Below are 6000 nucleotides of genomic sequence, written 5' to 3'. Positions count from 1 at the left end.
TGATTACATTCCTCACATCTCCACAGTTTCCTCCAATGGAATAAAATAAAAAAAATAAAACATAGGGCTGTATGGGTCTGAAAAATTTTAAGCTAAATGAAAAACTATCAAGCAAAAATGAATGCAAGTTTGAACTAGACTAGAATCTGAATTAGCAAAAGAAAACTAGCATGTACAAAAGAAGCTAACTTATATGGTCCTGGTGACTAAAAGCTAATGCATTGACAGTTAAAGCTAAGAGAATCCTGATCAGTATTACATGCTAGTGCTAATCGGCTTATTGGAAATTTTACAGGAAATGTTATCTCAAACACATTGTGTATTCTTTTTTGGACACGTAACTCGCCACCATTTTGTTTTACTTTTCTCGTCCTCTTCTTTCTCTTTAGCATTGTGTGTTTTTGTACTGGGCTCGACGGTGGAAAATCTCTATGCTCGCTTTATGTCGCGTCCATTAGCTCTCAGAGATGCCAGCTAATGGCCTCCCTCCCCCCACTTCCTGTCGTTTACTGTGAGCGAAACATCTCCACTTAATGTGCAGAGTATTTAAAAACCAAACTCAGCTGTTTACCTGAAGGAAAGTGCGCCGTTCGATACGCTACGCTAAGAACCACGAGTCAGCGAACCCGTTCAGAGTTTCAGAGGCCAGACACTAGCGCAAATTTTCGCGCTTCCTTTTTTAAGAACTGTTTGCTTTGGTAACGATAAATCATGTTATGCTAGCTGATAGTTCATTCGTTATGCTAGCAGCTTTTTTATAATGAAAGTTTTTCCATTTGCTGTCGGGACTGTCTGTACATTCTGTGTGAATGTGGAATAAAAGTCGCAAAGATGATCTGGTGATGAGTGTGTGCTGTTGTAGCCGGTCATGCTGATGCTAATGATCAGAGAGTTGAGCGATCGAGTGATTATGAATCTGACTGTACTCGATCTCTTGGACTTTTCACCTCAAAGTAGCACTATGATTGTTTGTGTGTGTGCCTGGTGTGTGTGTGTGTGTGTGTGCCTGGTGTGTGTGTGTGTGTGTGTGTGTTTGTGTGTGTGTGTGTGTGTGTGTGTGTGTGTGTGTGTGTGTGTGTGTGTGTGTGTGTTTTACCCTCTGACATCATGCTCATGACTAGAAATGAAATGCTTCTTTAATTCAGCCCTGTGGAAGCATTCAGGTGTGTTTCTGTATTTACTAATCTACTCTACAGATTGCAATCTAATCTGTAAAGTAATATACTGTGTGTAATCTAATCTAATCTAAAAGTAATGTACTGAGTAAAATCTAATCTACTGAGTGTAATCTAATCTACTGAGTGTAAAGTAATCTACTGACTGTAAAGTAATCTCCTGAGTGTAATCGAATCTACTGATTGTAAAGTGATCTACTGATTGTAAAGTAATCTACTGACTGTAAAGTAATCTCCTGAGTGTAATCTAATCTACTGATTGTAAAGTGATCTACTGAGTGTAAAGTAACCTACTGAATGTAACAGAATCTACACACTGTAACGTAATCTATGTATGCAATCTAGTGCGTGCAAATTAATCTAGAAAATGTAATCTACTAAGTGTAACGTAATCTACTAACTGTAAAATAATCTAGCAAATGTAATCTACTGAGTGTAACGTAATCTACTAACTGTAAAGTAATCTAGCAAATGTAATCTACTGAGTGTAACGTAATCTACTAAGTGTAAAGTAATCCACTGAGTGTAAAGTAACCTACTGAATGTTACAGAATCTACACACTGTAATATAATCTATGTATGCAATCTAGTGCGTGCAAATCTAGAAAATGTAATCTACTGAGTGTAACGTAATCTACTAACTGTAAAGTAATCTAGCAAATGTAATCTACTGAGTGTAACGTAATCTACTAACTGTAAAGTAATCTAGCAAATGTAATCTACTGAGTGTAACGTAATCTACTGATTGTAAAGTAATCTACTGAGTGTAATGTAGTATAGTATATTCTAAGAAATGTAATCTACTGTGTTTAATACAATCTCGTGAGGGTCCTCTAGTGAGTGCAAAGTAATCTAATGTATGCAATCTACTGGGTATAAAAGCAATTTATTATATGTAAATTAATATAATGAGTGTCAAATAATATATAGAGTGTAAAGTAATTTACTGAGTGTTAAGTAATCCAGTAAATGTAAAGTAATCTAGAAAATGTAATCTCGTGAGTGTAATTTACTGAGTGGAATCTAATCCAGAGTGATCTAGTGTACTCATTCTACTGAGTGTAAAGCAGTCTTATGAATCCAAAGTAATTAAATGTAAAGTATTAAAGTGATCAAAAATGATTACGAGTGTAATCAAGTGAATGTAATATAGTGAGTCTTAAATAATCTACTGAGTTTTATTCCATTTATTGTTGCTTTTATTTTTTTTTTTTTATGTAACAATCTCAGAGCCTCAAACTGGAAGCTGTCAATCAAACATGCTCATTAGAATATTTGGCCACACCCACCAGGACCATCCTCAGATTTATGTGATCACTAACAGGTTGTAACAGGATGCTACACTTCAAGCCAGTAAAATACAAGTATTCTGATGTGTAACTGCTCATAAAACCCAGGATATGAACATTTACTTCTCTAAAGAAAGTTTTAGTCAGCAGCTTTCCTCTGTGTGCTTACTCTTTTATAAATCCGTCTGTATAAATCAACCTCTTTTTCTGCACCTGGCTTTATCCTTCTGCTCAGTTCCACCCTCTGGTCCTTTACATTCTCTTTTATCCTGTAAGCAGATCCATAACCCTAACCCTAACCCTAACCCTTATTATATATATTTAAAATATTTTCGTTCTCGTGTGGTTTATTTTTTGACAAAGTAAACACACAGTTAATAACTTTTAATTCCAAAGTCTGTCTCTATTACCATCACAGGAGAACAATAATAAGATATAGAAGACCCATAAATCAAGGCCTGATAGCTGCGATTTTGTTCAGCTAACGATCCTGTAATGAGCGCTGAATCATTCCTAAAACAACAACAAAAAAACGATTTAAAAATTTCTTCACGGCTGAGAGTTTTTCGTTTACTTAACTGAGGATTCGTGACCAGCTTCCACTTATACACATGAAATTACTCAACAACATTTGCAGAAGTGGAGTCGGTGTTCCTCAGGGTTTAATTCAAGGACCGCTTTTATTTATTTATTTATTTATTTTTTATTAAAGAAAGTAGATAAACCTGAAGTGAATGTGAAGTGGAAATCTACAATCTAACTTCTGCCCAATTAATGAGTGGATATTTAATATTCAGCTCCTTCCTGTACACATATTTTATAGATAAAATCCACGCGCTGTCAGGACAAGAGTTTAACCTTGAGATGTGATGTGGTGCTGTTAAAGAAGCCTTTGTAAAAGGTGTTTAAAAATGAACTTTTTAAAAATATTGACTTTGTAAAATTAATGAATTTTCAGTTATTAACAGGCAGAAACACAATACAATATGACAAAAAGCTGAACCAAATTAATAGTGCGGTCCAATAATTATAACAATAAAAATACATCTAAAAATCAGTGAAACAAAAACATTAAAAAAATTATATATTAAAGAAAAAACTACAATACAATTCTAAGCCAATCATGAACCTCTTGACACCCAGCATGCCCATCAGGAACCTCTTGATACCCAGCATGCCCATCAGGAACCTCTTGAGCTATTTACCCCTTTGCCAGATCCATCTCATACAGTTTAAGTAACCAGATTATCAGTAAAAAGGAACGTTTATTTAAAAACAAATCTTTCCTTTGAATATGAGCTCTTGTAAAATGGTTGGTAGCTGTTCCAAAACAGGACACCACATCTGTTCAAAAATAGCATTATCTCAGAAATGTACATTTTATTAGGAGAAGAAAAAATAGGATACTTCGATCTCGAAACCATAAATGTTTTCTCATTCATTCTTTCAGTCTTCAGGTTCACAGTCTCACCTGAGACTCGATAATGAACGTCTCCTAAATGAGCCCAGGCTGCTATGCTATAAGAAAAAAAAGCCAGTGTTCGTTTTATTGGAAAATTCCTTTACAGAGAATAACTGGCAACCTCGGAGGCATGGACTGCTTATTTCATCATCTGAAGACACGTAAAAAAAAATGTACATGTGAGATGTGTGAGTGTGTGAGTTGGAGTGTGAGCGTAAGAGTGTGAGTGCGTAACCCGACTCTGAATACCAAAAACTTTCACCAGTGTAAATGTGTGACGTAAACTTTTACACTACCAATAATCTATACTTCCGCTAATGACTTCAGATCCCTCAGAGCAGACTTGGAAATAAACGTCCATCAGCAGACCATCCGCCTCTCGAGGGTTCGTGAGATGAAACGCTCTGAAGATGAGGATTTCATCACAGAACCTGGCTGTGTTTCAACACGCCTTTTATCACGTCCTTGTCGACTTCCCCTTGCCATTAGCACTTGGTTTGAAAAATCTGCTCTCGTTTTTACATTTTTATTGAAGATTTACGCATTTGAGAATATAAACGAGGGACAGAGTCATTATCAGCGTCGGAGCAAGAGTTACCCAGGAGGCATTGGAACCGGACGCAATTTTCATTTCAAACAAACCAAAAAAAATTGCAATAAGAGGACGGCGAGATGAAGCTCTTTACGAGCAGCCACCTAATAATATGTTGCTGTTTCCATAGAAACACATTGCTCACAGGGAGTCGTCAACACTTTATGTGTATTCGGAAGGAGTCTCCAGTGTCAGAGCCGAAGCCCAGAGTTTCTTCTTCTTTATCTTCTTCTAGCTTTTTTTTTTAAAATCCCCCTACATATTTGATATTAGGTAACTCCTGGTCATCTGGGGATCAATAGCTATTCTGTTAGGCTGTGAATTCGGTCAGCGGTGCAGGACGGATAATTGCGTCTTAAATCACTACTCTGTAGTCTCCTCAACCCGGTTTCACACATCGATTTCAAACCAGGTGTAATGAGTAATCACGCCATCGATCCGAGTTCTTACCCAGGGTTTGTCTTCATCCTGATAGTTTAATAGAGTTTAAGAAGTAAACACCTTCATTACTTCAGCATTGTGCAAGAGGATCAGGTCAGACTCCCCCAATCTCCTTCCCAGCTTTTCTCTCCTCTTCCTCCTCCTTTCTTCTTTTCAATCATGGCTTTGGCTTCTATTAAAAAGATTGGATACAACTGAAAAAAAGAGAAGGACAGTGTGACCATCTCGAGTTCCTCTTCCTTATTGCATCTTTATAAATCAAATATAAAAGTTTGTGGACACACCTGACCATAAGATATGTGCTGTGTGTTTCGCTCTTCTGGGAAGATGTTCCACAGTTTTTTGTGAAGATTTGTGTGAGATTTCATTCAGACACAGTAAAGTCAGGTACTGATGTATGTGAGGTGATGGGGCTTCACCTGATGACGTGTGCAGTAGGTTTTGAGTTCTAGAGCAGAAGATCTTCCACATCTTCCAACCCATGGAAAGCAGATCATCATGGAGCTGTCTTTGTGCTGCTGGAAAAGGTTTTGGTCTCGTAGTTCAAGTGAAGTGACAATTTTATTCCGTCACATTGAAATACATCCGATACAAATGTGTGCTTCCAACTTCTTGTGAATAGTTTAATGAAGAACTACATATGGCTGGAAAAGTCGACTGTCCCAATACTTTTGGTAATACAGTGAATTTTGCGGCATCCCTGTGGTGATGTTCAGTCTCGATAGCAGACTTGTAAAGGATGTTGTGTGAAAGTATTGTCATGTGGAAGCTGAAATCTCTTCCTATTGTCTTGATATATAAAGCGATGTAGATATGACACTATCTGTGGGTGTATATTGAAGGAAACCCGTTCGACCCCGATGCAGTTGTCACACCTGCATTTATTACTGCAGTGTTTAAAAAAGTGACATTGTGTACTGGGGAACTTTCTTTCTTGAGCCTTTCTTTCCCACAGCGAATGGAAAGAAAAAACGACGGTACCGAACAATAACCAAAAAACCAAAAAGAAACAAAGAAATGAAAAGTGTCTCTCGTCTTCTG

The 6000-nt window shown here is 37.1% G+C and overlaps 1 protein-coding gene across 2 annotated transcripts in view; it reads left to right on the top strand.

Moving 5' to 3' along the window:
* dpp6b (dipeptidyl-peptidase 6b) overlaps positions 1–6000 on the top strand; it is a 54913-nt gene that overhangs the window by 15779 nt on the left and 33134 nt on the right. The window lies entirely within an intron of this gene.

This window comes from Silurus aristotelis (genome assembly GCF_946808225.1).
Source record: "Silurus aristotelis genome assembly, chromosome: 5".
Classification (NCBI taxonomy): domain Eukaryota; kingdom Metazoa; phylum Chordata; class Actinopteri; order Siluriformes; family Siluridae; genus Silurus; species Silurus aristotelis.
Note: the sequence above shows the minus strand (reverse complement) of the source record. Positions and strands in the feature narration are given on the sequence as shown.